This window comes from Cibotium barometz, chromosome 50 (assembly GCF_041138505.1).
Source record: "Cibotium barometz isolate CiBa-2024 chromosome 50, ASM4113850v1, whole genome shotgun sequence".
In the NCBI taxonomy this organism is placed as follows: Eukaryota; Viridiplantae; Streptophyta; class Polypodiopsida; order Cyatheales; family Cibotiaceae; genus Cibotium; species Cibotium barometz.
The window spans coordinates 25,746,455-25,760,897 of NC_141095.1; positions in this window are offsets into that span (position 1 = coordinate 25,746,455).

The following is a 14,443-nucleotide window of genomic DNA, read 5'->3' on the forward strand; positions in this document are numbered from 1 at the left end:
CTCTTCTCTATGCATTTCTTATCCTCAAGTAATGAGCTTCCATAGCAGCTTTATGGCATGCAGTGTGAGCATGGTATTTCAAGTTGCTCAACTTGAAATATACAGAACCGGACTTTGAATAAGCACTATGCGGATGAGGATACTTAAGACAAAACTTGCAATATATTTTTACCTCTTCATTATCAAATACAAGCCATTTATATTCATCAAGCCATTTTTCATTAAAAAGCATTCATCCTTCTCTTTTCCTATCAAGTTCTTCTTTTTCCTCGAGAGACAAATTATCATAGACATTTGAAGACAAATCCTTGACAGTGGACACTTCATTTCTTTTTACCTTCTTCGGTTTTGGGTTACTCCTGCCCAAGCAAGGAGAGTTCCTTGTCTCTTTCCCTTTACTTTAGGAGCCATAAGATTAGCATTACCTCTTTCTCGTGTATGTGCAAGCGGTGTCAATGCCAAGTGGTGTGAGCGGTAAGACTCGAGAGAGACTAATAAAGACACTCCAAGAGAAGATAAATCGTAATGACAAACCTCTAGCCTGCAAGCATAGTATATACTACATACACAAAAGCATTTTCAAAGCTATAAGAAAATGAACATCTCTTTTGGTGAATAAGAAAATGAAAATCTAGCAAAGAAAAATTATGTACCTTCAAATTCTCTGGATTTTACAAAAAGGAATCTCTTTCCCGTTCTAAGTTCTCCCAAGTTCATAGGTTGCTCTAGTGGTTTAACATGTGCTCAAAGATTTCGAGCACTACTCATCAATATAAGGAGATCTGGAAGATTGAAACTTATAACACAAACGTTAAGAGCAAAGGACTCTTAGGACACAAACATTAAGAGATTTCCTGATGTAACTCGTTAAGGAAGAGGACTCTCAATCTTGCAATGATCAATCACTTAAAAGTTAATAGCAAAGGACTCTCAAGATTCAGTAGTAGAGAGTTCAGACTCCAGAGGGTCGACATCAGCGTCCAGAGTCGCTAGCTGCTGTGCCAATGATGGCAGAACTGGGAAATGGAAAATCAACGTATTTTAATAAATATAATTTTAGATCTTACAGAAATTAGATGCAAAAACATCCTATCGGCGACCACGGATAGACTAGTCATTGGAGCGATGTTGGAGGTCGGAGGGCGAAGGCTAGGCCACTGGTGGCGACTGGAGTCGTGGACACTGGGAGTCTGGGATAGTGGAGGTCTGAGGGCGAGCCTTGAGGCTGGACTCTGGAGTCGCTGGATTTTGGACTCTGGACTTAGCGGTCGAGTCTTCAAGTCTTCTGAAGTGCTTAGTGAACTGTGAACGTTACCCTCCTGAGTAGTGAGCATTGAGACTCGCCAAACCACTGATGAGAAGGAGATTACAAGGCTGGGATTCTGAGAGGCTGAGATTCGAGAACGGAGAACGATTACCCTCCTCAGTCCTTAGCACTTAGCAGTGAGAGCTTGAGAATGGAGATTCGAGAATGAAGTTCAATGAACGTTACCCACAAATTACAATGCAATGATGCACATGCGGTGATGGCAGAATCCAGATTCTAGATGCGCGTTTGAACTTCATCATTGCCAACTTGCAGCCAGCTGGACTCGGTGGCTGGGATAATCCGATAATATCATATTATTAGCCTTTAGATACTATAGATAGTATATACCATAATAATTAACTCAAACTCTAGAGATACTTGATTCATGCACATTGCATGTGCCATGCAGTTGCCAGCATCATCTGATCATCGTTGAGATTCGAGATCCTTCAAGCTTCCATATTTAGAATTTTAGACTTAGAGCCAAGTGCCGATAATTGGTAACTAGTTACTATATATATTATATAATATAAACTTTATATTATAATATATATATATATTATAATATCTTAATAATTATCCTTTTCCTTTCTATATAAGAAGAAAAATATCCTTTCACACTTAGCTTTGGCCCGTTAAAATCCTTTTCACCCTTAATTTCGACTGGCTTAGAGTTCCTGTTGGATCAAATGTGAAGAGGATTTCTAAAGAGATGAACCGGCCCAAGGTTAAAGTGAACCTCTCTTTTCCCGAACCCTGCGAAGGTGTTCTTTATTGGGCTTGGGTGTTGGACCCATCCAAAGCCTCCTTATTAGTAGACGTGCATCGTGATGCACATTTGCCATCTCATCGAGGTCAGGTATGGGGCAGAGAGGAAGACTTATTGCTAGATAGAGAGAGAGAGTGGATTGCCTTGTGAACCCCTCCTTGAGGCTATGCCCTAGTCTCAGATCTATGTGTGTCTGGAGTCGAGCAGTTGTTGACGATGAATTTTTTTTAAAGAAATTTAAAAAATGTAATGAATTACACACATTCTTTCTTTTGAACCCACCCTTTGCTGGAGTGGGGAAGGGGTGAGCTCGAATCGAACTCGCATACCTCTTGTTGGAGCTCCAAGCTCTACGGCTAGGCTATTGTCCCCATCCCTAGTCGAGCCATGTCATGGACCTTATATCCAATCTTGATAGTCGTGGAAAGCAGCATAGAGACCCATCCAAGCATGGACATGCAAACTTGCACATCCAACTCTATGTCTGCCCATGAGCACACAAGCAATTTCTTGTAACCACCTTCAATCATTTATAAAGATTCCTCCCACCCAAGTTCTAATTTTGAGAAAATGTCCAAGCTGCATAAATTGTTATTGGTCAATCTATTTTCTTGTTGCTTGCTTTTCACAATGAGCTCCTACCCAAGGACCATTACAATTTCTCCATGACCTTGAGGCCGGCTCACATGAATTCATGCTTGTTAACCATCGTGTCCATGAACCTTGTTGTGTCATTTGCAATCTTGAACATTCTTGCAGTTTCGCCTCAAAAGGCTTGATTTTTTAATGACGCACATTTGATGTTCCATTAACATGGGCATCACATGCATCCCTCATAATAGAAGTTTTAAAAGCTATACGATCAAGAAAGCTAGCTAAAAAATTATAAGTCGTTTGCATAATTAACCCAATTTTGGCCACATTGCATCTTTTGGGTTAATGGACTCAAAGATATGGAGTATATTACTTTAAAAAAACAATGGCATAATGGGTATGAATAAGTCTTAGCCCATTGCAAGCCTTGCCATCCCCTCCTCCATCCCCCCTACTGTGGTACCCCTTTCCCCTCTTCACAAATGCTAAACAATTGGGCGGATGGGCAATCTATCAGAATCACTGGGTTGACCCATTTGTTGTTGACAGACATCACATTGTTTGCTTCACTGTTGGCATCCCTCATGACTATTGGCCACCACAGGCCTGCTTGCAAAATTTTTTCGGCTGTGATTTCTTCGCCCATGTACCCTCCAGTAATGCCACAGTATGCTTCTCTTAAGACCACTTGTTGCTCATGATCCGGGACACACCTGCGCATGATCTGATCTATGCCTCTTTTGAATCATGGTGAAATTTTTGCTCCTCAGGGAAATCCTCTTCTTTCTGTCAGCAGTGTACCTTTTCGGGAATGTTCCATACTCTAAAAGTTGCATCATATCATAATACTGATTCTCCTCCACTCCTACAACTGCTACCATGAAGAGATTGGTATCCGAGAGTTGATCATTTACTCCATCTAGGGCGGGTTCTCCAGAATCCAGTTTGGACAAAAAATCGTGTTACATTCCTGTAACGCCGCTACGGGCATTACCATAAGAGGGGACGGCCTCTGGCTCACCACCCAAGCCATAGAGGAAGAATGAGGATTGCCCCTCATCCCCCAGGCTATATAGTGTGTGGCCTGCCGTCCACACTAGCCTGGCCGCCCATGACTCCGCATGCGCGTCCTCTCCCACTGAACCCCGGATATAGCCATCCGGTCTGCCGTCGGTCACAGGCGTTACAGCCTACGTGACATTACCCCCCCCTTAAGAAGAGTTTTCGTCCTCGAAAACAAACTGGGGAAACCTTTTGGAAATTGCACTACGGCATTCCCAGGTATATCTCCATATCCCTATCTATCCATTTAACAAGTACCTCCTGGTACACTTTATGTCGGGTTTGTCTGTCTCGATACCCAAGAATCCTTTCCGGTTCATGTGGTATCTTTGGTGGAGTGATCAATTCCACCAAAATCTCTGGAGAAACTGCGTTCTCTAACCCGTGAACTGATTTCTTCAGTTTACTGACATGGAAGACAGGATGAACTTGAGAACTCTCCGGTAACTCAAGTTTGTAGGCTACATCCCCAATCTTCTTAAGGACCTTGAAAGGACCGCAATATTTAGGAGAAAGTTTATCACACTTTCCCGTTTTCATGGTTGCTGACTGCGCAGGAATTTTTAAAAATACAAAGTCACCTTCTGCAAAGGTCACTCGTCTGCGTTCTTTATCGGCAAATGTTTTAGCGCGATCCTGGCGCTACGAATGCTCTCGTGTGCAGCTTTGAGCATATCATTCATATCTTCAAGGGAATCCTTGACAGATTGAATCTTCTCCTTTTCTAGGCCTACAGCCATCGGAGATCTCGGCTGGAATCCATACATTAACATGAATGGTGTAAATCCAGTCGTCGCTGAATGCTTGGAGTTGTTATAAGCAAACTCCAATATGGGCAAATATTCTTCCCAATTTGATTGCTTCTTACTTACATAAGAACGTAACATATCCTCTAGAATTTGGTTAATTCTTTCAGTTTGACCATCAGACTCCGGATGATCATCCATACTCATACTCAGAGTAGTATCCAGTTTTTTGAAGACTTCCCTCCAAAAATGATTGTTGAACTTTCTTTCTCTATCCGACACTATATCTGCGGGCAGGCCATATAGCTTGTAGATATGTTCAATAAAGAGTTTTGCCAACTCTGGCGTTTTAACAATTTTCTCGTGGTAATAAACTTTGCCAGTTTAATTCACCTGTCCACTACCACCCACACCAAGTCATTTCTTCGACTCGTCTTGGTTAAACCGGTAATGAAATCCATGGAAATGTTTCCCATTTCCCTTGAGGAATCTCCAGCGGATGGAGTAGTCCTCCAACCTTAAGACGTTCATGTTTATTGACCTGGCACTTACTGCATTTCAGCACGTAAGTCTAGACGTTCTTAAACAAACTAGGCCAATAAAACTGTCTTTTTACTAGTGCATAGGTCTTCTGAATCCCAGGGTGACCCGCACTTGGACTATTAAAACTATACCCCGAAGACTCGGCTAGCCTCTCCGGACTAACTCTCGCTTCGCTATTCGTCGCACCTACGGCCAGTCTCTCCGGACTAGCATTATGTGCCGGCGAGAAAGTTGGGCGCGGCTGTGACAAAGTGCGTACGCGTACAGGGCGCCAGACCTCTGTAAAGACATGATTATGCTCACATAAGCCATGATTTGGTATTTCAACCAAAACCTTAAGGCAAATTTCATGCCTTGATTTTGCATCATGTCACTAGCACAGAAGCTAATGTACTGGAGAGCACTCTAGTAGCGCAAGTTCTCAGATTATGCTACTAGATATTTGTAGACTACGCTACCATGTTGCATCACCAACTTGTTAAAACTTCTCCTTGGAAAGCTCTACGGCCATAGGAGAAATAAACTAGAGTTAATCTAATCATGCATCACAAGGATTAGTTCCAAAGCTGAGAGATACTTTCTCTCTTAGAGTAACATCTTTGCACAAGCATATGCTCTAGAATCTTGTTGAGTTTCTAACTACCATTAATCTACGGATGGTTAAACTCCACTCTAGTTCAGAGTAAATGTAAGTTTTGAAGATTTCCCTTCAAATATAACAATCAAACTTCCTATCTCTTATGCCATACTATATATGCGAGCAGATCATATGGTATGTGGAGATGTTTGATAAAGATTCTTGCACCACTACGGGTGTCTGGAATTACATCCATTCACTTACAACTCTTTGTTGCTATTACCAGACATATCCCTTCAAGTATTGTCTGGACTCACACAACTATTCGAGTTTATGTGATATTTGAGGATATTTCTCCTTTCCCTTAAGAAAGGTTTTTGTCCTCAAAAGCTCTACTCTTAAGCGGACTACACGCTAGCATCATAGGTCCAAGAACAAATCTAGACCGTGTTTAATATCATATGTTATATTCTTGAGTCCTTCCAAGAAACTTTTAAACATCTTGCAACGAAGATGTGGTATAGTGTCTACGCACATATGGTGGTACTATTGATAAACTGCTTTGCAACAGATCAGTGGTTTCACACTTTTAACAAAGTGCTTCATTGTTGCATATTATTACCCTTCATAAGCGGTTACACACTTATGAATCATTTGGGTGGTCGTACCATCTATCAAGAAAAATTTCAAACTACTAATAACCACATTATCAATCCACAGATAATGACTGAGCTTGCTGCTGCGAAGCCATAGGTTGCTAGATAATTGATGGTAATTACACAAGCCCAATGTTTCATTGCATCATACATTCAATATAAATGCAAACATCACAATACTTCGTGATGATGAACTTTGGAATTTCATCCTATACCTGTTTGGTGTTGGTATGAAGTATAACTATGAGAACATTATTTGCTGCCTCCTCATTATAGCGGCAAAGCTACCTACCCATCACAGGTGGCAATCTCTACCAAGCTATAACCAATGACAAGCAAATAAACGAGTACTCTTGTAAGAACTTCATAACCATATCTCACACCCAACTCATAATCACTACGGATTAAATGCCAGGGCTTGCAAAATTGAATGTTATCTTATAGGTAGAGGGGATCATCAAACTACGGATGACCTCGACAACTCACTAGGACTAGTGATGTGTAACTTTTAAGTTACTCCACTCTCCTTGCTTATTCATACCATCGAACAAATCGGTCCCTCGATTTTAGCAACGTCAACATATTTATGAGTACCTCGATACTCATGGATTGTGGTTCAGTAATTTAAAATGTTGATCTAGAGTATCTTCCACTCGAGGATCTTAATTTTATTAGCAGCTATGTATTAGTAGTGAGTAACTACGTACCCACTATCATCACACTAGTAGCTCCATACTAGTCTGTGAGTAACTTCGTACCCCAATGGCGTACCTCCCCCGAGTGGGAGTACCATATACAACCATCTATAACAAGATGCTGAAGTCACTTGCTGCTAAGAAGTGACTACACAAATTGACCCCTCCATTGCACATTGCAGTACAATCTCTGGTATTACAACACGAATTTTTGGACGTCCTTATCATAGAGGTCAACTTAAAAACTAGTGCATAGGTCTTGTGGAGTCTCGGCCGACCTAACCACACCACTGGTGACTTTCTACAAAAAATGTGGCGCCGAAGTCACCACCTATGTACTTTAACTCCGTAAAGTACATGGTTATCATCTATCATCTATGGAAAGTTGTAAAACATTCCTGCGAGATGGATTTTTATCACGCTAAAATTATTGTGCACCATTTTAGTGTGAAGAGCTTTTTTTCTGGGTACCATGGTTCACCCCAAGCTCATCTGTTGCTAAATTCTCCGATTTAACAAAAGATATGTCTGCCTCCGAACATTCCAGTTCAGCCCCAGACTTTGAGTTTACTTCTTAACACTCCGGTTAAGTCAAAACTCACCAGATACAGTAGGATTTACCACTAAGCTCTCCGGCTTAGCCTTCTATCCTAACTCAGCCCGAGTTTATGTACACTACATATGTCGGATCCGATACTAACAACAACCAGGCTCATCTGGAGTGAGATACTACTCACTATTGCCATGTAAAACCTTATTAAATCCTAGAAATGCTCCACTCATTTCCCAGGGGTCATACGACTCATAGGGTTTACACGCTTAGAACTTTGTAAGCAAAATAGCCTGTCATGCAATATTACAATTGCTTATGTAGGAAAGTAATATATTTCCCAAATTCATATGGTAGCAACTAAAATGTGCTCACAATCGCACACTTATGTTGAACATAGGCAAGACTACGCTTGCAAAATGCTATAGGGCGTCCCCCATGCTTGAAACTGTCCAACCAAACTAGTCTTACTGCTAACCTCTAGATTTAGATCACTCCGGAACTAAATAACTCTGTTAGCTCTAGCACACCATCATGGTCTTGCTACCTAGAGCTTCTCCGAACTCTGTAATAACTGGGTTTTATCCCAACTCATGGCTATATTTGTAATTTTCAAAGTTCAAATTTTATCTTGCACACTTTATCACTACGGACAAGTGTACATACAGACCTGCCAAAGAGTCAAGTTACATGCACAAGCCTTGGCGTCCCATTCCACCAAGACTATAATCGATTCCGTGAGAATTGGATGTCCCATACCATCAAATTACCGCCAAACCAATTGATGTGACATACCCAAGAATCCTTTCCGGTTCATTTGGTATCTTTGGTGGAGTGATCAATTCCACCAAAATATCTAGAGAAACTACGTTCTCTAACCCGTGAACTGATTTCTTCAGTTTACTGACATGGAAGACAGGATGAACTTGAGAACTCTCCGGTAACTCAAGTTTGTAGGCTGCGTCCCCAATCTTCTTAAGGACCTTGAAAGGACCGCAATATCTAGGAGAAAGTTTATCACACTTTCCTGTTTGCATGGTTGCTGACTGCGCATGAACCTTTAAAAATACAAAGTCACCTTCTGCAAAGGTCACTTGTCTGCGTCCTTTATCGGCAAATGTTTTAGCGCGATCCTGGCGCTACGAATGCTCTCGCGTGCAGCTTTGAGCATATCATTCATATCTTCAAGGAAATCCTTGACAGATTGAATCTTCTCCTTTTTTAGGCCTACAGCCATCGGAGATCTCGGCTGGAATCCATACATTAACATGAATGGTGTAAATCCAGTCGCTGAGTGTTTGGAGCTGTTATAGGCAAACTCCAATAAGGGCAAGTACTCTTCCCAATTAGATTGCTTCTTACTAACATAAGAACGCTACATATCCTCGAGTATTTGGTTAACCCTTTCTGTTTGACCATCAGACTCCGGATGATCTACCGTACTCATACTCAGAGTAGTATCCAACTTTTTGAAGATTTTCCTCCAAAATGACTGTTGAACTTTCTATCTCTATCTGACACTATATCTGCGGGCAGGCCGTATAGCTTGTAGAGATGTTCAATAAAGAGTTTTGCCAACTCTGGCGTTTTAGCAGTTTTCTTCGTGGCAATAAACTTTGCCATTTTAGTTAACCTGTCCACTACCACCCACACTGAGTCATTCCCTCGACTCGTCTTGGGTAAAACCGGTAATGAAATCCTTGGAAATGTTTCCCATTTCCCTTGAGGAATCTCCAGTGGACGGAGTAGTCCTCCAACCTTAAGACGTTCATGTTTATTGACCTGGCACTTACTACATTTCAGCACATAAGTCTGGACGTTCTTAAACAAACTAGGCCAATAAAAATGTCTTTTTACTAGTGCATAGGTCTTCTGAATCCCAGGATGACCCGCACTTGGACTATCAAAACTATACCCCGAAGGCTCGGCTAGCCTCTCCGGACTAACTCTCGCACCTTCGGCCAGTCTCTCCGGACTAGCATTACGTGCCGGCGAGGAAGGTGGGCGAGCTTGGGAATCAGCCCACAGTAATCCTCGGCTCGGACAGAGCAATTTGTCTTCTTTGCAGAATGTAATGTTCATGGGAAAGCTAGAAGACATGTCGAACAAGAATTATAGGCTACTCAGAGCAGAAGAAGTAGGAGAGAAGATAAATTGGGCAGTCATCTACAAGGAAAATTTGGCAAAACGAGTAGCCACATGAACCAAAGAAAAATAGCTGATAGTGGTGCATGCACACTTAAGGGCAATTGCACATGCTGCTAGATCAGTGTGGATTCTTCTCTTTGACTCTGGTCTCTTACTCTAGTAGAGCTCCTTCTATCTCGTGCAGCTTCAATTCAAGTATATTCTTTAATGTTGCTACAATGTTTTCATATTCACCTTTGTCCACACTCTTTAGAAGCACTGCTAGTGCCTCATCATCTTCTACCTTTTTGCCAATAGCTGACAGTTGTTGCTTAATGCTTTTATATTTGTTCAAGTGTGTGATTAAAGGTTCACTTTCCTTCATATCCAGTTTGTAGAATTGCATTAACAGATTTATCTTTGTATTTTTTGCTTGAGTGCCAAATAATTTATTGAGTTCATCCCATGCATCTTTTGTCCATTGTATCCCTGTGATGTGATGAATGATTTCATCATTTAAACTGAGTGCGATAAGTCCTAATGCTTTCTCATTCCTGATTTTCCACTCATTTTTCCCTCTCACCTCTGGGCATTCATCTCTTCCCTCAACTAGCCCTCACAGATTTTTCCTCATGAGCAAATACATGGTTTTTGTCTACCATGTGTAAAACTGCTCCCCATTAAATTTGGCTATCTCTTGTGTTGTACTCATGATGATATGAAGGGGGTCTTACCTCTTGATCTAATTTCAAGATTCAAGGGCAGTGTCTACCCTTTTACAACTCAATCTGGTGTTTAGGTGATGATTACAAAAGATTATCAGCATAAATTCACTAGAAATTACATTAAACCAAGAGTAACAAATCTGTATGGAATGGTTGAAGTATCAAACCATCTCCGAATTGCAATCTGAAGTTATAGGGATCTGTATCAGATACCCAATTTTTGAACCCAGATTATACCAAAATATAGTGATTAGTACTGATTAATCATTGATTAGCAAATTAATCCTCTTTTTTGTGTACCAAAAACAGAGTATGCGAGGAGTCCAGATCTGGGGCCTTAGAGTTCAAATGAGCTCAAATCCTTTCAAGGCCTGAATTAATAATTTATATTTTTATCATATCTTGAGCGAGATATTAAAAGCAAAAATGAATGTCGGTGCCACGTATCTTGCTTGAGATAGTTATACCCTAAAATTCCCAAACTTTTCCCTTTCTTTCATTTTCTTGCGTCCTTTGCTCATAATTTTTCTGCGCTATTGTCGATTTTTTTGTTGTCGCCATCATCGGATCTTGGGCGAGTTGTCACCCCGCCAAGAGCTTCTACTGTCGATCTCGCTTGAGTTGATGCCCACTGCTGCTGGTGTCAAACCCGCCCTTTTGCCCAGGTAAGCCTGTTGTGCTGCTGCTGTCAGACCCGCCCTTTTGCCCAGGTAAGCCTAAATCCCGTTCTCTCAAAGATGAAGATCTCTTTTTGTTTTTCTTAATGGGATCAATAAGTTAAATATGTATTAACTGAAATCTAAAACCAGCCCCCCTACTTAAGAAGGGTGTTGTAGTCTACAACTCTTTTTATCATATATGAAGCTTTCTTAGAAGGGTAACATAGTCTTTAACTTTGAAATTCTAGGAGTGTTGGTGAAATGTTTACAAATCAGCTAAGAAGTGAGCAGAGTTTGGACATTTGGAATGTACTCTTTGAGACCTTTCCAATGATATATAGCGTGATGGAAAATTTTTTAAATTAAAGAAGTCCCCAAACTTAGTGATGATGTGGCATGTTATGTGCCACATCATCACTAAATTTGGAGACTTCTTGAATATGCAAAATTGTCCATCATGCTATATATCATTGGAAAGGTTTTGAAGAGTAGATTCCAAATGTCTAAACTCTGCAAGGCCTCAAATTAGCCCCAAATTGTTTTGGGGTGTCCGCCAAGCCCAGATCTATGTATACATACAATTTCATATCCCAGGCGAGATATGTAAATTGAAATAATTTATATTTATCTTATCTCAGGAGAGATACGTAAATCAAAATAATTCTCTATTTATCATATCTTGGGCAAGATATGTAAATTAAAATAATTATATATTTATCATATCTTGAGTGAGATACGTAAATCAAAATAAATATATATTTGTCATATCTCAAGTGAGATATGTAAAACGAATTAATAATTTATAGTTTTATTATATCTCAGGTGAGATATGTAAATCGAAATAATTATATATGTATCATATCTCGGGCGAGATATTTTTGGATAGAAAAATATCTCATCTTATTAAAATAAGTTCCCCTGAAACAGAAGTTTAAAAATATTTTCAGAATGTGCATTAGAACTTAAGTATAATCTGTTCAAGAGGCATTATCCTGGGGGTGAAGATTTTTTTGAAATTTTAAATTAAAGTTCCTATGGACCAATAAGATTTATCCAAATGTAGGGAGAAGATAAATAGAAGAATAAAAGAAAAATCTCCCAAAAATGAGTAAATACTCACATAGGATGAAGAGTTGACTAAGGACAAGGTTAATAGTTAAAAAAGAGAGATATTAGGTGAAATGATGCATTTTTGACACCTCAGTATGGGGGAATTCCCCTCATGAAGGAGGTGCCTATTTCACATGCTTGAATGAGTTTTAAACTCCCAAATAATGAGATATTTTTATCTCTCCTCTCTCCTGTTTCAACTAGATCCAAAAAGTGAGCAAAACTGATCCAAAAATGGTCAAAAATTGACCAAACTGATCTGGAAAATTATAGAATTAGTTGGCTTGATTAGAAGCTCACTTTTTCCTATAAATAGAAGCCTTCCCCTTTGTTGAAACTCAATAGTGTTTTGCATTGTTACCCTGCCTCTCCCAAGTGTCAGAAAACTGTGAATTTACTCATAATTCATTAGTTTTTTGACCTTCCCTCTTCTAAAAGATTGGTGGCCACTCTTGTTTCAAACAAGAGTAGAACCCTCAAACCATCAATCCAAAGGAAAGCTCTCGAATTCCTTCGTAAGTTGGAGATTCTTCTCTTTTCCATTCATTTTATGGTTTTTATGATTTTTGTCTTCTCTATAATGAAAATGATGTTATGCCTCATTAAAAAAAGGCATTCCCCTCTCTTCTTTAGAAAATCCAACCATTCTTTATCCTAGATGAATGATTAAGGGATAAAATCAAGTTTTTCATAATGTTTCTCTTAAATAAGTAGAAAATGTTTACTTTAGAATGATTTAAATACTCTTGGAGAATTTCTAATTAATTCTAAGGAGTTAAAAATTTAAAAAATGGTCAGCCATACAAAGGAGGTTATGGTGAAATTTTTCAAAAATTTAGAAATAAGTATTATCTTTTATTATTCTAAAAGAGTAATCCTTATGGTTTCTATATTCTAAAAGTGTCATTTTCATGCATAGAGATGCATTTCGATTATTTGCATAAAAGAAATTTATTTTTATTTTAAAAGTGTTATTTTCATCATTATTGATTTCTATGCATAAAAGTATGCATAAAAGATATTTTTTTATAGTAAGAGTGTGGTTTTCATCATAAATGATTTTTATGCATAAACATATGTATAAAAGATATTTTTTTATATTAAAAGTGTGATTTTTATCATAAATGATTTTTATGCATAAACATATGTATAAAAGATATATTTTTATATTAAAAGAGTTATTTTCATCATAAATGACTTTTATGCATAAACATATGCATAAAAGATATATTTTTTATATTAAAAGAGTGATTTTTATCATAAATATTTTTTATGCATAAACATATGCATAAAAGATATTTTTTTATATTAAAAGAGTGATTTTCATCATAAATGATTTTTATGCATAAACATATGCATAAAAGATAATTTTTTATATTAAAAGAGTGATTTTTATCATAAATTATTTTTATGCATAAAAGATATTTTTTAATATTAAAATGTGATTTTCATTATAAATGATTTATGCATAAACATATGCATAAAAGATATTTTTATATTAAAAGTGTGATTTTCATCATAAATGATTTTTATGCATAAACATATGCATAAAAGATATTTTTTTATATTAAAAGAGTGATTTTCATCATAAATGATTTTTATGCATAAAAGATAATTTTTTATATTAAAAGTGTGATTTTTATCATAAATGATTTTGATGCATAAAAGATATTTTTTTTATAGTAAAAGTGTGATTTTCATAAATGATTTTTATGCATAAACATATGCATAAAAGATATTTCTTTATATTAAAAGTGTGATTTTCATCATAAATGATTTTTATGCATAAACATATGCATAAAAGAAATTCTTTTATGTTAAAGGAGTGATTTTCATCATAAATGATTTTTATGATGACAAAAGTGTGACTTTCATCAGAATTGGATTTTATGCATAATTAGATGCATGTAGAATCTTTATAAAAATTAAATAAGGGTTCTCCTTAATCTTCTCTTAATTTTCATAAAATTTGAAAAAATGAATAAGCAGATAATATGGGAGAAGAAATTCTACCGTTTCATATTCACTAAGATAGGAATGAGAAAATTCAATTAAACTATTGAAGTCGGAGATTGAGATAAATGATTATTTTATTCCTCATAAGAAATTCATGTTTTAGAAATCTGTAAGCAAATATTCGTCGAACGAAATTTAGAAAAAGAGAAATTGAAATAGTACCTTTCGAGAAAGATAGTTAAGGAATAACCTTTCTAGACCCAAACTCTGATTTAGACTATTGACCAAGATTGAATTCCTTCGTCAGTTTCAATCAATGACGATGTGCCGAGTTCAGGAGAAATGTACTCAAATCCCTCACCGAA